Source organism: Oncorhynchus mykiss, chromosome 1 (genome assembly GCF_057628025.1).
Source record: "Oncorhynchus mykiss isolate SJ-2025 chromosome 1, ASM5762802v1, whole genome shotgun sequence".
In the NCBI taxonomy this organism is placed as follows: domain Eukaryota; kingdom Metazoa; phylum Chordata; class Actinopteri; order Salmoniformes; family Salmonidae; genus Oncorhynchus; species Oncorhynchus mykiss.
The window spans coordinates 7,460,157-7,480,000 of record NC_143022.1 but is presented as its reverse complement, the minus strand read 5'-3'; the positions used below and the strand labels follow the sequence as shown (position 1 = coordinate 7,480,000).

Here is a 19,844-nt window from a genome sequence, read left to right as displayed (position 1 = left end):
GGGTTAATGTAATGTTACTGTAGGGTTAATGTAATGTTACTGTAGGGTTAATGTAATGTTACTGTAGGTATCGTAGGGTTAATGTAATGTTACCGTAGGGTTAATGTAATGTTACCGTAGGGTTAATGTAATGTTACCGTAGGGTTAATGTAATGTTACTGTAGGTTTAATGTAATGTTACTGTAGGGTTAATGTAATGTTACTGTAGGGTTAATGTTACCGTAGGGTTAATGTTACCGTAGGGTTAATGTAATGTTACCGTAGGGTTAATGTAATGTTACTGTAGGGTTAATGTAATGTTACTGTAGGGTTAATGTAATGTTACCGTAGGGTTAATGTAATGTTACCGTAGGGTTAATGTAATGTTACTGTAGGTTTAATGTAATGTTACTGTAGGGTTAATGTAATGTTACCGTAGGGTTAATGTAATGTTACTGTAGGGTTAATGTAATGTTACTGTAGGGTTAATGTAATGTTACTGTAGGGTTAATGTAATGTTACCGTAGGGTTAATGTAATGTTACTGTAGGGTTAATGTAATGTTACTGTAGGGTTAATGTTACCGTAGGGTTAATGTAATGTTACTGTAGGGTTAATGTAATGTTACCGTAGGGTTAATGTAATGTTACTGTAGGTTTAATGTAATGTTACCGTAGGGTTAATGTAATGTTACTGTAGGGTTAATGTAATGTTACTGTAGGGTTAATGTAATGTTACTGTAGGGTTAATGTAATGTTACCGTAGGGTTAATGTAATGTTACTGTAGGGTTAATGTAATGTTACTGTAGGGTTAATGTTACCGTAGGGTTAATGTAATGTTACTGTAGGGTTAATGTAATGTTACCGTAGGGTTAATGTAATGTTACTGTAGGGTTAATGTAATGTTACCGTAGGGTTAATGTAATGTTACCGTAGGGTTAATGTAATGTTACCGTAGGGTTAATGTAATGTTACTGTATGGTTAATGTAATGTTACTGTAGGGTTAATGTTACTGTAGGGTTAATGTAATGTTACTGTAGGGTTAACGTTACCGTAGGGTTAATGTAATGTTACCGTAGGTATCGTAGGGTTAATGTAATGTTACCGTAGGGTCAATGTAATGTTACTGTAGGGTTAATGTAATGTTACTGTAGGGTTAATGTAATGTTACTGTAGGGTTAATGTAATGTTACCGTAGGGTTAATGTAATGTTACCGTAGGGTTAATGTTACTGTAGGGTTTAATGTAATGTTACTGTAGGTTTAATGTAATGTTACTGTAGGGTTAATGTAATGTTACTGTAGGGTTAATGTAATGTTACTGTAGGGTTAATGTAATGTTACCGTAGGGTTAATGTAATGTTACCGTAGGGTTAATGTTACTGTAGGGTTTAATGTAATGTTACTGTAGGTTTAATGTAATGTTACCGTAGGGTTAATGTTACTGTAGGGGTTAATGTAATGTTACTGTAGGTTTAATGTAATGTTACCGTAGGGTTAATGTAATGTTACTGTAGGGTTAATGTAATGTTACCGTAGGGTTAATGTAATGTTACTGTAGGGTCAATGTAATGTTACTGTAGGGTTAATGTAATGTTATTGTAGGGTTAATGTTACTGTAGGGTTAATGTAATGTTACCGTAGGGTTAATGTAATGTTACCGTAGGGTTAATGTAATGTTACTGTAGGGTTAATGTAATGTTACCGTAGGGTTAATGTAATGTTACTGTAGGGTTAATGTAATGTTACTGTAGGGTTAATGTAATGTTACTGTAGGGTTAATGTAATGTTACTGTAGGGTTAATGTAATGTTACCGTAGGGTTAATGTAATGTTACCGTAGGGTTAATGTAATGTTACCGTAGGGTTAATGTAATGTTACTGTAGGGTTAATGTAATGTTACTGTAGGGTTAATGTTACCGTAGGGTTAATGTAATGTTACTGTAGGGTTAATGTAATGTTACCGTAGGGTTAATGTAATGTTACTGTAGGGTTAATGTTACTGTAGGGTTAATGTTACTGTAGGGTTAATGTAATGTTACTGTAGGGTTAATGTTACCGTAGGGCTAATGTAACGTTACAACAGTGTTACTGTAGCTCTTGTGCCAAATAAGGTACAGTATCTTAACTGAGATTCCCTTTATCATGCCTTGAATTGACCTCCATCTTGGATTGACCTCCATCTTGGATTGACCTCCATCTTGGATTGACCTCCATCTTGGATTGTAAACAGAATATGGAATGTGGATGGCTGGTAGTTGGGCTGACAGCAGCAAAGCAAGTATAAAAGATAAATGTCATTATTTGGGGTTACGTGTGGTATATAATTCAGTTTCTATCAGGTCACATCTAAATAAATAATGTGGATGCTATCAGAGAGGACCCCACCTTCAGAGGGGGAGGTAGAACCCTGCTACATTAGGTTACATGGACCCAAACAAAGTTAGAAGACAATATCACCATATTTGTTATTTGTGTGTGCGTGTGCTTGTGTATGCGTGTGTGTGTGTGTGTGTGTGTGTGTGTGTGTGTGTGTGTGTGCGTGTGTGTGTGTGTGTGTGTGTGTGTGTGTGTGTGTGTGTGTGTGTGTGTGTGTGTGTGTGTGCGTGTGTGTGTGTGTGTGTGTGTGTGTGTGTGTGTGTGTGTGTGTGTGTGTGTGTGTGTGTGTGTGTGTGTGTGTGTGTGTGTGTGTGTGTGTGTGTGTGTGTGTGTGTGTGTGTGTGTGTGTGTGTGTGTGTGTGTGTGTGTAGCTGATGATGGTGATAATGATTGTATTTTTATTTTTTTATTTATTTTATTTTTTTTCACCTTCATTTAACCAGGCAGGCTAGTTGAGAACAAGTTGTCATTTATGACTGAGACCTGGCCAAGATAAAGCAAAGCAGTGAGACACAAACAACAACACAGAGTTACCCATGGAGTAAAACAAACGTACAGTCGATAACACAATAGAACAAGTCTATATACAGTGTGTGCAAATGGCGTGAGGAGGTAAGGCAATTAATAGGCCATGGTAGCGAAGCAATTACATGTATTGGTAATAACAACGACCTCATTTTGCCGGTGTGTGTGTGTGTGTAGCAGGTTTCTACCTCACTATCCCATGCAGGAAGTGGGTGTCCTCCTTTGGGAGGCCCATTGTTTACACTCTGTGACTAAACCTTTCTGGGCCCGGGCCTAATGGCAGGGTTTCCATCAACACACGCCAAGGCTTCACATTCCTACTGCAACCAAGTCCTTTTCACCACCAGATTCACTCAGCCCTGTTGTGCTACTGCTGAGAGGGATGGGATGACTGAGGCTGAAGAGAAGGAGAGAGAAGGAGTACCAGAGTACCAGTCAAAAGTTTGGACACACCTACTCATTCAAGGGTCATTCTTTATTTTTATTATTTTCTACATTGTAGAATAACTATGAAATAGCATATAAGGAATCATGTAGTAACCAAAAAAGTATCAAGCAAATACAGTGCCTTGCGAAAGTATTCGGCCCCCTTGAACTTTGCGACCTTTTGCCACATTTCAGGCTTCAAACATAAAGATATAAAACTGTATTTTTTTGTGAAGAATCAACAACAAGTGGGACACAATCATGAAGTGGAATGACATTTATTGGATATTTCAAACTTTTTTAACAAATCAAAAACTGAAAAATTGGGCGCGCAAAATTATTCAGCCCCCTTAAGTTAATACTTTGTAGCGCCATCTTTTGCTGCGATTACAGCTGTAAGTCGCTTGGGGTATGTCTCTATCAGTTTTGCACATCGAGAGACTGAAATTTTTTCCCATTCCTCCTTGCAAACAGCTCGAGCTCAGTGAGGTTGGATGGAGAGCATTTATGAACAGCAGTTTTCAGTTCTTTCCACAGATTCTCGATTGGATTCAGGTCTGGACTTTGACTTGGCCATTCTAACACCTGGATATGTTTATTTTTGAACCATTCCATTGTAGATTTTTATGTTTTTATGTTTTGGATCATTGTCTTGTTGGAAGACAAATCTCCGTCCCAGTCTCAGGTCTTTTGCAGACTCCATCAGGTTTTCTTCCAGAATGGTCCTGTATTTGGCTCCATCCATCTTCCCATCAATTTTAACCATCTTCCCTGTCCCTGCTGAAGAAAAGCAGGCCCAAACCATGATGCTGCCACCACCATGTTTGACAGTGGGGATGGTGTGTTCAGCTGTGTTGCTTTTACGCCAAACATAACGTTTTGCATTGTTGCCAAAAAGTTCAATTTTGGTTTCATCTGACCAGAGCACCTTCTTCCACATGTTTGGTGTGTCTCCCAGGTGGCTTGTGGCAAACTTTAAACAACACTTTTTATGGATATCTTTAAGAAATGGCTTTCTTCTTGCCACTCTTCCATAAAGGCCAGATTTGTGCAATATACGACTGATTGTTGTCCTATGGACAGAGTCTCCCACCTCAGCTGTAGATCTCTGCAGTTCATCCAGAGTGATCATGGGCCTCTTGAATGCATCTCTGATCAGTCTTCTCCTTGTATGAGCTGAAAGTTTAGAGGGACGGCCAGGTCTTGGTAGATTTGCAGTGGTCTGATACTCCTTCAATTTCAATATTATCGCTTGCACAGTGCTCCTTGGGATGTTTAAAGCTTGGGAAATCTTTTTGTATCCAAATCCGGCTTTAAACTTCTTCACAACAGTATCTCGGACCTGCCTGGTGTGTTCCTTGTTCTTCATGATGCTCTCTGCGCTTTTAACGGACCTCTGAGACTATCACAGTGCAGGTGCATTTATACGGAGACTTGATTACACACAGGTGGATTGTATTTATCATCATTAGTCATTTAGGTCAACATTGGATCATTCAGAGATCCTCACTGAACTTCTGGAGAGAGTTTGCTGCACTGAAAGTAATTTTGCACGCCCAATTTTTGGACCACCACAGGAAAGGAAGACCCGAAGTTACCTCTAGCGCAGAGGATAAGTTCATTAGAGTTACCAGCCTCAGAGATTGCAGCCCAAAAAAATGCTTCACAGAGTTCAAGTAACAGACACATCTCAACATCAACTGTTCAGAGGAGACTGTGTGAATCAGGCCGTCATGGTCAAATTGCTGCAAAGAAACCACTACTAAAGGACACCAATAAGAAGAAGAGACTTGCTTGGGCCAAGAAACATGAGCAACGGAATTTGACCAGTGGAAATCTGTCCTTTGGTCTGGAGTCCAAATTTGAGGTTTTAATTCCAACCGTTGTGTTTTTGGCAGTATCTTTGTGAGACGCAGAGTAGTTGAACGGATGATCTCCACATGTGTGGTTCCCACCGTGAAGCATAGAGGAGGAGGTGTGATGTGTGGGGGACACTGTCAGTGATATATATTTGTTTTCTCAACAGGACAATGACCCAAAACACACCTCCAGGCTGTTTAAGGGCTATTTGACCAAGAAGGAGAGTGATGGAGTGCTGCATCTGATGACCTGGCCTCCACAATCACCCAACCTCAACCCAATTGAGAGGGTTTGGGATAAATTGGACCGCAGAGTGAAGGAAAAGCAGCCAACAAGTGGTCAGCATACGTGGGAACTCCTTCAAGATCATTGGAAAACCATTCCTTCCAGGTGAAGCTGGTGGAGAGAATTCCAAGATTGTACAAAGCTGTCATCAAGGCAAGCGTGGCTACTTTGAAGAATCTAAAATAGAAAATATTTGTTTTGCACTTCTTTGGTTAACACATGATTCCATATATGTTATTTCATAGTTTTATGTCTTCACTATTATTCTACAATCAATAAAATAGGGGTTCAGCAAGGGTTCTTCTAAGATCCTCAAAGTTCTTAAAAGAACCTTAGTGTTCTTGCCGATGAAAATTTTCCCCAAAAGGTTATTCCGAGAACTCCATAGGAGGTGGGGTTCATTGAGGAACCTCTTTAGTTGGTGGGGGTTCTTGCAGGAACCTAACTATCAAAGTGAAACATTATGATTTGAATTTGAAAGGACAACAGGTGGAGGCACTTAACTGAAATATTTAAAGATCTCCTCAGTTTAAGGTAAGGTTTGTCCCTTGTGTGATCTAAATTGATATTGTTTTATGATGATACCATCTGTCTTTTCATATTTGTGCAAATCTTTCTAAAACAGAAAATGGACACAATTCAATGGATATCGATCAACAAAGTGGTTAAAATATCTAGGCTATAAGAATATGTTGGCTATGAGAATATGTTGGCTATAAGAATATGTTGGATATAAGAATATGTTGGATATAAGAATATGTTGGCTATAGGAATATGTTGAAGGCTAGCTGTTTTGTGTTCAGATGACTGAACTGCTCACTTCTGTATCAGTCAAACAGACGAGGAGGCATACAAAGGTATGTCAATTGGTATTGGTATGTTATGCAGATCACATGTACCATCCTCCTCCCTGACCTCTTCAATGAATATCCCATAGGCTTCTACATTATGGACAAGGTATGTATGTATCAAAACAGTTTTTTTCATTTACATTTTACCACAAAAACCCAGATATGAATGTTGTTATATGTCATGTTTTGTTAATCTGTATAATTACTATTTTTTGGGATTCACAGAATACAACCCCCCCCCCCCCCCCCCCCCATATATATGTCTGGAAACCTAATCGATCACCATGCACTGAAAAGTCACTCTGGATACGGAGAACATCAACACATTAACATCAACACGCCAGAGGATACATCCACTGGGCTCTGTTGGGATTTTACCTGATATTTAGATTTTTTTTTAATAAAAAATAAACACTGACAACTAAAACATTGTGTTACTGTTATTGTTATTCATATTATTATTATTAATAATTCAAACTTAACCCCAAACATTTATTCAAAAGGTTCTTTGAGGATCCATCTAAAGGGGTCCTTTGAAGAACCCTTTTCAAATGTTATTCTAGGAACTTATATGGGTTTCCCCACAGTTTCAATGTGAGGAACCCCTAAAGGATATTCCAGAAACCATTTATTTTTAGAGTGTAAAATGTAGAAAATAGTCAAAAATAAAAATAAATCCTTGAATGAGTAGGTGTATCCAAACTTTTGACTGGTACTGTACAAGTAGTGCTGAAATCAATGTCTCCTCCACTTTGAGCCAGGAGAGATTGATCATTTGCACTCTGTGTACATTCTAGGGCTGGCCATGCTGCCCTGCTCTGAGCCAATTGCAACCTAATTTCCACATTATTTTTTAACAATGCTTTAATTAATTTTTTAATATTTAGGACTAACTTTTTCCTTGTCACCCATTCCGAAACTCACTGCAGCTATTTTTGTTAAGCTTGGCAGTTATTTCAGTCGCTGTAGTAGCTGAAATGTATAGTGTTGAGTCATTCGCATACATAGACACACTGGCTTTACTCAAAGTGGCAGGTCATTAGTAAGATTGAAAAAGTAAGGGACCTAGACAGCTGCCCTGTGGAATTCCTGATTCTACCTGGATTATGTTGGAGAGACTTCCACTAAAGAACACCCTCTGTTTTCTGTTAGACAGGTAACTCTTTATCCACAATATAGCAGGGGATGTGAAGCCATAACACATACATTTTTCAAACATCAGACTATGATCGATAATGTCAAAAGCCGCACTGAAGTCTAACAAAACAGCCCCAAAATCGTTTTATCATAAATTTCTCTCAGCCAATCATCAGTCATTTGTGTAAGTGCTGTGCTGTGTTTAATGACCTTCCCTATTGCCACCCACTCTCTTCCCTATAAGCGTGCTGAAAGTCTGTTGTCAATTTGTTTACTGTAAAATAGCATTGTATCTGGTCAAACATAATTTGTTTCTAAACCTTTCTAAGGGTTGGTAACAGGCTGATTGGGCAGCTATTTGAGCCAGTAAAGGGGGCTTTACTATTCTTAGGTAACGAAAGGACTTTTGCTTCCATCCAGGCCCGAGGGCACACACTTTCTAGGAGGCTTAAATTGAAAATATGGCAAATAGGAGTGGCGATATCGTCCACTATTATCCTCAGTAATTGTCCATCCAAGTTGTCAGACCCCGGTGGCTTATCATTGTTGATAGACGACAATAATTTAAAAATCTTTTCATGGAATTTAAAATGACAACGCTTGTCTTTCATAATTTGGCCAGATGTACTTGGATGTGTAGTGTCAGTGTTTGTTGCTGGCATGTCATGCCTAAATTTGCTAATCTTGCCAATGAAAAAATCATTAACGTAGTTGTCAATATCATTGGGTTTTGTGATGAATGAGCCATCTGATTCAATGAATGATGGAGCTGAGTTTGCCTTTTTTCAGAAAATGTCAAAGCTTTTTACTATCATTCTTTGTCATCTATCTTTGTTTCATAGTGTAGTATATTCTTATTTTTATTCAGTTTAGTCACATGATTTCTCAATTTAATGTACATTCGCCAATCGGTTGTGCAGCCAGACCTATTTGCCATTAATTTTGCCTCATCCCCCTCAACCATACAATTGTTAAATTCCTCATCCATTCATAGGGATTTCATTTTACAGTCATTTTCTTAATGGGTGCATGCTTACTAGTAACTGGGATAAGCAATAAACCTCTCTGTTGATATCACATACATTATCAAGCATGTCACACATATTATCCAGATATTGACTGTTAGCACTTGGTGATCTATAGCAGCTTTCCACTAGAATGGGCTTAGGGGAGGCAGATGAACCTGTAGCCATATTACTTCAACAGTATTTAACATGAGATCCTCTCTAGTCTTTACAGGAACATGGTTCTGAATATAAACAGCAACACCTCCACCTTTGGCATTTCTGTCTTTTCTGTAGATGTTATAACCTTGTATTGCCGTGTCTTTCCTGGTTGCATTATATGGTTCCTTGATGAGGTAGCCCCGTCTGTGACTTCAAAGTTAGTCTTGGCACCTTTGGTCGACTGGTCAAGACATTGCCGTCTCCCATAGGGAACCCGGGATCTTATCCTGCCATTTACAAAAGCACACATGTCAAACTTACAAAACCACATGTGAAATATTGGGAAACATAGACAACAGACAGAGAGAGAGATACAGAGAGAGGAGTGGAAGAGACAACAGACAGAGAGAGAGTTACAGAGAGAGGAGTGGAAGAGACAACAGACAGAGAGAGGAGTGGAAGAGACAACAGACAGAGAGAGGAGTGGAAGAGAGAACAGACAGGGAGAGAGTTACAGAGAGAGGAGTGGAAGAGACAACAGACAAAGAGAGGAGTGGAAGAGACAACAGATGGAGAGAGGAGTGGAAGAGACAACAGACAGAGAGAGGAGTGGAAGAGACAACAGACAGAGAGAGAGTTACAGAGAGAGGAGTGGAAGAGACAACAGACAGCGAGAGAATGATAAAAAGATGGAGGGGGTGAAAGAAAAGAGAGATAGGGAAGAGACACAGTGAGGTTAATAACAGACAGGGAGAGAAAGAGAGAGAGGGACCTAACGTAAGATCCCAGAGTGAATTCCCAGAGTAGGACACGCATGGCTGAGCTGGACTGACTCACACGGCCTGGATCTATGTGGGGTGAGGGGTTCCTGCACGTCCAGCTGGAGAAAGAGAGAGAGATAGAGATAGAGAGAGAGAGAGAGAGAGAGAGAGAGAGGGATGGATAGAGACAGAGAGAGAGGGATGGAGAGAGAGAGAGAGAGAGGGGGGGGGTGGATGGATGGAGACAGAGAGAGAAAGGGATGGAGGGATAGAGACAGAGAGGGAGAGAGAGGGATAGAGACAGAGAGGGAGGGAGAGAGAGAGAAGAGAGATGGAGAGATAGAGAGATAGAGAGAGCGAGGCCTCTGGATGCTGACAGGTGTAGCCTCCTCTACTCCAGCTGGGACATCACAGCTGACCTGGATACATTCCTGAGTCCCTCCCAACAACACATGCTCCTGTTCTCAGGGTTTTACACACACACACACGCACGCACGCACGCACGCACACACACACACACACACACACACACACACACATACACACACACACACACACACACACACACACACACACACACACACACACACACACACACACACACACACACACACACACACACACACACACACAAAAAGCACTGGGATGTGTCTACTATTCAACATTGATGTGTCTACTATTCAACACGACAACCTGCGTTTCATAGCTGATTAACTGATATTGAGGAAGAAATTGTAATTTTTCCCATAATTAATATGTTTCCTACTATGTCCCATCAATCCAGTCTTATTCATAAGATTTTTAAGATAAGGTTTATTCATATCTTTCACTTAGGTTTTATTTGAAGCCAAAATAATGCCCTCCCACTGGGCAAAAAAAAACGGGTTGAATATACATCGTTTTTTCCACGTCATTTCAACCCCAAAAAAATGTAATGTGATGATGTTGAATCAACGTTGAGAACTGATTGGATTTGCAAAAGGTCATGAACGTAAGGGACTTTATAAAAAACATTTACCCAACGTTTAACCTAAATCCAATGACATGGTGACATATATTATGGATTTCAAGTTGATTTCTCATTTAAAAAGTATGTGGACACCCCTTCAAACGAGTCGATTCAGCTATTTCAGCCTCACTCGTTGCTGACAGGCGTATAAAATCGAGCACACAGCCATGCAATCTCAATAGACAAACATTAGCAGTAGAATGGCGCTACTAAAGAGCTCAGTGACGTTCAACGTGGCACCATCATAGGATGCCACCTTTCCAACAAGTCAGTTCGTAAAATTTCTGCCCTGCTAGAGCTGCCCCGGTCAACTGTAAGTGCTGCTATTGTGAAGTGGAAACGTTGAGGCGCAACAGTGGCTCAGTAGCGAAGTGGTAGGACACACAAGCTCACGAAATGGGACCGCCGAGTACTGAAGTACGTAGCGAGTAAAAATGATCTGTCCTCGGTTGCAACACTCACTACTGAGTCCCAAACTGCCTCTGAATGCAATGTCAGCACAAGAACTGTTTGTCAGGAACTTCATCAAATGGGTTTCCATGGCTGAGCAGCCGCACACAAGCCTAAAATCACCACGTGCAATGCCAAGCGTAGGCTGGAGTGGTGTAAAGCTTGCCGCCATTGGACTCTGAAGGAATGGAAACTCGCTCCCTGGATTGATGAATCAATCTTCACCATTTTCTAGCCCGACGAACAAATTTGGGTTTGGTGGATGCCAGGAGAATGCTACCAGCCCGAATGCACAGTGCCAACTGTAAAGTTTGGTGGATGAGGAGTAATAGTCTGGGGTTGTTTTTCATGGTTTGGGTTAATCAGGTGTCCACATACTTTTGGTCGTGTTGTGTACCTTCAACAGTAAATTCAGCATATGACATTTTACTAATTAACCATGTACCCTGAACTAACCATGTACCCTGAACTAACCATGTACCCTGAACTAACTATGTACCCCCAACTACAAATACCTAGGTGTCTGGCTAGACTGTAAACTCTCCTTCCAGACTCATATTCAACATCTCCAATCCAAAATCAAATCTAGAATCGGCTTTCTATTTTGCAAAAAAAGCCTCCTTCACTCACGTCGCCAAACTTACCCTAGTAAAAATGTCTATCCTACCGATCCTCGACTTCGGCGATGTCATCTACAAAAAAAGCTTCCAATACTCTACTCAGCAAACTGGATGCAGTCTATCACAGTGCCATTCGTTTTGTTAACAAAGCCCCTTATACCACCCACCACTGCGACCTGTATGCTCTAGTCAGCTGGCCCTCGTTACATATTCGTCGCCAGACCCACTGGCTCCAGGTCATCTATAAGTCTATGCTAGGTAAAGCTCCACCCTTTCTCAGTTCACTGGTCACGATAACAACACCCACCTGTAGCACGCGCTCCAGCAGGTATGTCTCACTAGTCATCCCCAAAGCCAACACCTCCTTGGGCCGCCTTTCCTTCCAGTTCTCTGCTGCCAGTGACTGGAACGAATTGCAAAAATCGCTGAAGCTGTAGACTTATATTTCCCTCAATAACTTTAAACATCAGCTATCTGAGCAGCTAACCGATCGCTGCAGCTGTACATAGTCCATCTGTAAATAGCCCAACCAATCTACCTACGTCATTCCCATAATGTTTTTATTTACTTTTCTGCTATTTTGCACACCAGTATCTCTACTTGCACATCATCATCTGCTCATCTATCACTCCACTTTGCTTTATCTTGGCCAGGTCGCAGTTGTAAATGAGAACTTGTTCTCAACTAGCCTACCTGGTTAAATTAAGGTGAAATAAACATTTTAAATAAAAAAAAACTGAACTAACTATGTACCCCAAACTAACTGTGTACCCTGAACTAACTATGTACCCTGAATTAACTATGTACCCTGAACAAACTATGTACCCTGAAATAATCATTCATCCTGAACTAACTATGTACCCTGAACTAACTATGTACCCCAAACTAACTGTGTACCCTGAACTAACTATGTACCCTGAACTAACTATGTACCCTGAATTAACTATGTACCCTGAATGAACTATGTACCCTGAAATAATCATGCATCCTGAACTAACTATGTACCCTGAATTAACGATGTACCCTGAACTAACTATGTACCCTGAACTAACTATGTACCCTGAATTAACTATGTACCCTGAACGAACTATGTACCCTGAAATAATCATGCATCCTGAACTAACTATGTACCCTGAATTAACGATGTACCCTGAACTAACTATGTACCATGAACTAACGATGTACCCTGAACTAACTATGTACCCCAAATTAACTATGTACCCTGAATTAACTATGCACCCTGATCTAACTATGTACCCTGTACTAACTATGCACCCTGAACTAACTATGTACCCATGATTAACTATGTACCCTGAACTAATCATTCATCCTGAACTAACTATGTACCCTGAATTAACTATGTACCCTGAACTAACGATGTACCCTGAATTAACTATGTACCCTGAACTAACTATGTACCCTGAAATAATCATTCATCCTGAACTAACTATGTACCCTGAATTAACTATGTACCTTGTACTAACTATGTACCCTGAACTAATCATGCACCCTGAACTAACTATGTACCCTGAACTAATAATGCACCCTGAACTAACTATGCACCCTGAACTAATAATTAATCCTGAACTAACTATGTACCCTGAATTAACTATGTACCCTGAACTAACTATGTACCCTGAACTAACTATGTACCATGAACTAACTATGTACCCTGAAATAATCATGCACCCTGAACTACCTATGTACCCTGAACTAATTGCATTCACCTCACTAGTTCATGTAATAAGGCAACCCTTGACGCCTCCTCTATTGGTAAATGTATGTTTGGACCTCGAATGATAAGGACAGAAAATCAAATAGCTTGTTCCCTGAGACATTACAAAGTCTTTATTAAATTCCTATGAAAAAAAAAACACCACTATATTAAATCCAATGTTAAATCCTATGAATGAGCATGGCTTAATTTGTTTACAGTGGACTAATTAGCGTTAGCAGAAAATGTGTACTCATGAAAACTAGTGCATTTACAGTATGAAATAATCCGATTTTTTTTTAATATAGTGCAATCAGTAACAGTAGCTAGGTTTCCGTCCAATTGGCGACAGACTTTTATGTAAATACTCTAAAGTGTGCATGTAAAAAGTATGTGCGTTTTCCCACCAGGAGTATTTCCATCAAACAGATTTTTTTTAGATAAAATCCTGTGCATGATGACGTAATGCACATTAAAACACTTTTGCGCTCAAGTTTTAACGTAGCCTACCGAATATATATATAGATTTTTTTTTTAAAGTTTAACTGTGTTTCCGTTGCATTTTCAGCTCTGTGTCTATCTACGCTCTACACACAGGTGCATATAGATGTTGTGTTGTAGATATGTGATAGTAGAGTAGTGGCCCGAGGGAACACAATGTGTTGTGAAAATTCTTATGAAAGGAAATTTCAGGTAACATTTTTAAATTGTTTTTAACTTCCTTAATGTTGCTTGACCTCAGGAAGAGTAGCTACTGCCTTTGGCAGAAGCTAACGGAGATCCTTAATAAGAAATAAGAAATACCCTTGATATTTAATCGAAATTTGCATGAAGCTCACGACCGCGCACATAACCACCATAAATGATGAAGTTATGAAGTTTATCATAAGTTAATCCATCTGCCAATAAACAAAACCATATCCCACCTTGTTCAGCGTATTTTCGTTTTGTTGACATAAACCTCGTTTCCATCCACAGTTTTTATTGCCATTGGAAACATTACGTTTCGGTACAATTTTTATAAATGCCGACCCGATAATTTGTTCGTTCGACATGGTGGGATCTTTTTTTGTGTCGTTAAAATTGTTTATGTGAGAAATGGCGGTGGAAACGCCTTTAGGCGCAAATATTGATACAATAAGCATCATACTGTATCAAAGTAAAGTTGGAGTCACGCAATGACATGGCGTGGTCCTCCCACTACGACTCGGGGAACCATGCAATTTATTAGACTACAGATTAAATAAACTCCACAGGGAGATGAGCTTGATATCCTTTCCAATAAATATCAAGGGCCTTATTCTGGTGACAGTTTAATTTGTCAAATGGCAGTCAAGCATCGATCATCGTCCTCATTTGATTTATTATCCATAATAATCCCATCATGAACACTACCCTACCCTAGGTTGAAGATACTGTGGCTTATTACTAAAGCCAGGCCCCTCGGAAGATTGGAGAGGCATGGCTTTAGTAGGGGCATGGCTTTCAGATAGTTCTTTTTGGACACCTGTGAGAGTAAATGTCATTCCTGTTAATCTGTTCTGTTGTATTGTCATCACGTTAAGGTTGAGCACTGACAGTTTTGTAGCTTCAATGAGGCTTAATAAAGATGTGTATGAGTCCCTCAAGAGCCTATGCAAATCCCAAAGTTGGAATAGTTACCACTTTGTTACAATATGTAATCAGCAATGTCAATATTATATTAGAATATGTAATATGCATAAATATTCAAGGAAAGTTGACAGTTGTAGTGTAGAAACGTAATATGATGAACAGGAATGACATTTTCTCTCACGAGTGGCCAAAAATAACTATTTGAAAACCTCCAATAAGCCATGCCTCCAATCGACAGGAAGGTTCAAAATTGAACCCTTCCCATCACAAAAAGATTCCCGTTTTAACCTTTACACAAGCAGCCCAGTAACAGTGTACTGTATAAGGGCCAATCTCTGAAGCTTTTGTGAAAAGATATGTCATGTGTGTCATGTCACACGGGCTCCTCAAGGAAAGTTTTTGACCTGGGGAAGGTTACCCCGTTTGGCAATCTTTTCAACCCCAAAAGGTTATTTGAGGCTCATTTACTTCTAAGAGTGTACACTACAAGCATGCAAACATGCACACCCATGTGGATTAATATCAGCAGTCCTCAGTCCTCAGCTGAACCCCAAGGCCTGTCCACTAGTCTCCTACTACCGTGGCCAGGGGAGGTTGTCTTTATCTGGGCTACAAGACTGTCCGTCCCTCCCTCCCTTCCCCCAGCCTTTGGCTCATGGTTTGGGGGCAGATGCCATGCCAGTCCCCAGTGTGACTTTGGGGCCAAACCTATAACTCTTTCAAGCTTAAGGGAGATGCTTTGCTTTAAGCAGGAAGTCCCTGTCCCTCCTGCCTCACCGTGTGATGACCACACATGACAGATGGAGGTGTGTGTGTGTTTGTGTTTGTGTCCAGGGCCCTGGTCCAGAATACAGCATTTGGTGGACTTCTGGCTGACATTTAGGAAAAGCGAAACACGACAATCTGTTTTTAGGATACAGTTGGTACAGTAGAACTTTCATTCAGCTATACATGCCATTCATTTTTTATGTCATCCATTTTTGTTTCCAAGAACCCCCTTTTTTTACTTGTTCTCAGAAGATTTATTTATTTTTCTTCATTGTGATGAACTCGTATCCTTCTGGATCAGAATGTCTAACATATAGAATGTAACTATTAATGTCGATTCACCGTGGATTTTCTAGAAGAAGATAAACATTTCCACGGGGATCAATGTTTCTCTGCTACAGTGTACAATAATTGTCACGCCCTGACCATAGAGAGCCTTTGTTTCTCTATGGTGTAGTAAGTCAGGGTGTGACTGGGGGGATTCTAGTTTATTAGTTCTATGTGGGGTTCTAGTTTATTATTTCTACGTTGGTGATTTGTATGATTCCCAATTAGAGGCAGCTGGTAATCGTTGTCTCTAATTGGGGATCATATTTAAGTAGTTATTGTTCCCACCTGTGTTAGTACCATCTCTACCGTTCTGTGCATACACATCATAGGGCATTGATAAAAAATAATGTCTCAACAGCATGTTTTTAGGTGGATAAAGTTTTTTTTTTTTTTTTACACATAATAAATTCAATTCTCTGTATAACTTTAAATAGCAACAGTGCTTGAAGTGGAATTAAATAGGTGTGGGTGCTGACTTTAGCTGCAGGTACTCATTTTAGCACCCATTTTACAGTACGGGATTTCATATTTTAGCGCCATTATTCTACAGAGCTCACCAGCTTGTTGTCCTCTACGGCGAAAAAAATAGGGTTTTGGGATTAACGTAAAAAAATAAGGTTGACACAGGCTTAGGAGATCTTATATGTTTTGTTCTATGAGATAATATCAGTCAGTTAACATGACCTTTATGTTGTGTTCTGTGATAATATCAGTCAGTTAACATGACCTTTATGTTGTGTTCTGTGATAATATCAGTCAGTTAACATGACCTTTATGTTGTGTTCTATGATAATATCAGTCAGTTAACATGACCTTTATGTTGTGTTCTGTGATAATATCAGTCAGTTAACATGACCTTTATGTTGTGTTCTGTGATAATATCAGTCAGTTAACACAACCTTTATTAATTATCAAGCCTTTATGTGCTTTGTGTGCTTTTTTAATTTACAGAAATTCACAAAATGTGACGTTTGCTGATGAAGAGTTATTGCCTACAAAAAGACGCCATTACTATTTCTCATTACAGGTGTGTACTAGGCCAGCTCAACTCATGTATAGATTGCATCAGTTGGAATTTCAATAGCTCTCAGGCCTACACAAGTATTGAGAAAATAACACACCCTTTCATTTTGCTGAGAACAGGTGCTTTCAGAGTAGTCTGAAACTCTTAGATGAGCATTAAACCCCATCAAGGTTAACTGTACTCTCAAAAGCTTCTCTCTTCTCAGCAAATTATGCAAATGTTTCCGAAACGTCAGTCTAAATATAGGAGAAAGAACAAAGCGCAGATTAGCTCACTCTGTGATCTTCCGGTAAGACTGTTTTTCTCTGATCTCTCTCTCTGAGTGGCATTGGTTTTGTCTCCACACCTGCATGCTGGCAGTTGGATAATGTTTGTGGGTATGTTATCCAAACTGAGATGTTTTTTTACATAGGAAACATGCTGGCAGTGCATTGCTGTTGTTATCCAAACTGAGATGTTGTTACATCGGAGACAAAAGAGTAAAAAAAATGATAATAATTTGGATGTGGAGGTTGGGAAAATAAAATACTAGAATCAGTTCAAATCAAATCACATTTATCAGTCACATGCGCCGAAAACAACCTTACAGTAACCAATGATGCAGTTTTAAGAAATAAGGATAAGAATAAGAAATGAAAGTAACAAGTAATTAAAGAGCAGCAGTAAAATAACAATAGCAAGACTATATACAGGGGGGTACCTGTACAGAGTCAATGTGTGGGGGAACCGGTTAGTTGAGGTAATATGTACATGTGGATACTACATAACATGGCAAAAATCAGAAACTTTCTGTCCAAAAATGATGCAGAAAAATGTATCCATGCTTTTGTTACTTCCAGGTAAGACTACTGCAATGCTCTACTTTCCGGCTACCCGGATAAAGCACTAAATAAACTTCAGTTAGTGCTAAATACGGCTGCTAGAATCCTGACTAGAACCCCAAAATTTGATCATATTACTCCAGTGCTAGCCTCCCTACACTGGCTTCCTGTTAAGGCAAGGACTGATTTCAAGGTTTTACTGCTAACCTACAAACCATTACATGGGCTTGCTCCTACCTATCTCTCTGACTTGGTCCTGCCGTACATACCTACACGTATGCTACGGTCACAAGACGCAGGCCTCCTAATTGTCCCTAGAATTTCTAAGCAAACAGCTGGAGGCAGGACTTTCTCCTATAGAGCTCCATTTTTATGGAATGGTCAGCCTAACCATGTGAGAGACGCAAACTCGGTCTCAACCTTTAAGTCTTTACTGAAGACTCATCTCTTCCGTGGGTCATATGATTGAGTGTAGTCTGGCCCAGGAGTGTGAAGGTGAATGGAAAGGCTCTGGAGCAACTAACCGCCCTTGCTGTCTCTGCCTGGCCGGTTCCCCTCTTTCCACTCGGATTCTCTGCCTCTAACCCTATTACAGGGGCTGAGTCACTGGCTTACTAGGGCTCTTTCATACCGTCCCTAGGAGGGGTGCGTCACTTGAGTGGGTTGAGTCACTGATGTGATCTTCCTGTCAGGGTTGTCTCAGGATGGTAAGTTTGTGGTTGAAGATATCCCTCTAGTGTTGTGGGGGCTGTGCTTTGGCAAAGTGGGTGGTGTTATATCCTTCCTCTTTGGCCCTGTCCGGGGGTGTCCTCAGATGGGGCCACAGTGTCTCCCGACCCCTCCTGTTTCAGACTCCCGTATTTATGCTGCAATAGTTTATGTGTCGGGGGGCTAGGGTCAGTTTGTTATATCTGGAGTACTTCTCCTGTCCTATCCGGTGTCCTGTGTGAATTTAAGTATGCTCTCTCTAATTCTCTCTTTCTGTCTTTCTTTCTCTCTCTCTCGGAGGACCTGAGCCCTAGGACCATGCATCAGGACTACCTGGCATGATGACTCCTTGCTGTCCCCAGTCCACCTGGCCCTGCTGGTCATTTATGAACATTTGAACATCTTGGCCTTGTTCTTTTATAATCTCCACCTGGCACAGAAGAGGACTGGCCACCTCTCATAGCCTGGTTCCTCTCTAGGTTTCTTCCTAGGTTCTGCCCTTTCTAGGGAGTTTTTTCAGAGCCACCGTGCTTCTACACCTGCATTGCTTGCTGTTTGGAGTTTTAGGCTGGGTTTCTGTACAGCACTTTGAGATAGGGCTTTATAAATGTGATTTGATTTGATGTAAGACTACATTATGAATGTACATTATGACTGTACAGTGATGTATGACCTATTTTTGCAGACCAAATTTTGCTTTCATAATGATGCTGTGTGTGTGTGTGTGTGTGTGTGTGTGTGTGTGTGTGTGTGTGTGTGTGTGTGTGTGTGTGTGTGTGTGAGTGTGTGTGTGTGTGTACCAGTTTTATACACTGGGATGATGAAGTGTGACAGGGCTTAAATCTCTAAAGGAAGTGCTATGCAGGTTTCTGGTAAATGCTTCTGTCGCGCGCTCACTTCTAATACCGTTAGCGAGACCAGCATGACACGGCCAGTGGCTTTTTCTGCTGATACAAAATGGCAGGAAAGGGGAACCTTTCGTAACTCTGTGGGTGACAATGACTGATTTTGAGAAAAGAGGACACGTGTTATTTCACAATATGTGTCATTTTTCTGATTATCAGTCTTTCTCAACCACTGTGTCTTAGAAGGTTCCATTTTGTTTAACCATTTCCATTGTGAGAATATATACGGAAATAGTGCTATTATAGAACCAAAAAGGGTTCAAGGGCTCGCTTAAGGCTTGATTGTGGTATTCAAAAAGTTCCTATGAATTTCTGCCGTGTAGCATGCCTGTAAAAGCTATGATCCTCCAACCAACCACTGATATGTGTTGTCATTTTAGCCCACCACGACTGCTTGAGGGCAATACACACACACACGTGATAATGCATTAACATATTTCTGCCAACTTGTCTGAGCATGTGGGACATGTAGAATTGGCAGTATGCGCCTCGGAGCTATCCCAATCAGAGGAG

The 19,844-nt window shown here is 40.3% G+C and overlaps 1 long non-coding RNA gene across 1 annotated transcript in view; it reads right to left on the bottom strand.

Annotated features, from left to right (window-relative positions):
* The window catches only part of LOC149985348 (uncharacterized), a 21,828-nt gene extending 19,111 nt beyond the window's left edge, over positions 1-2,717 (bottom strand). The window contains exon 1 of the long non-coding RNA XR_016496095.1: positions 2,108-2,717. This is a non-coding gene — a long non-coding RNA (uncharacterized LOC149985348). The remainder of the gene's footprint in view (positions 1-2,107) is intronic.
* Between the last annotated feature and the right edge of the window lie 17,127 nt (positions 2,718-19,844).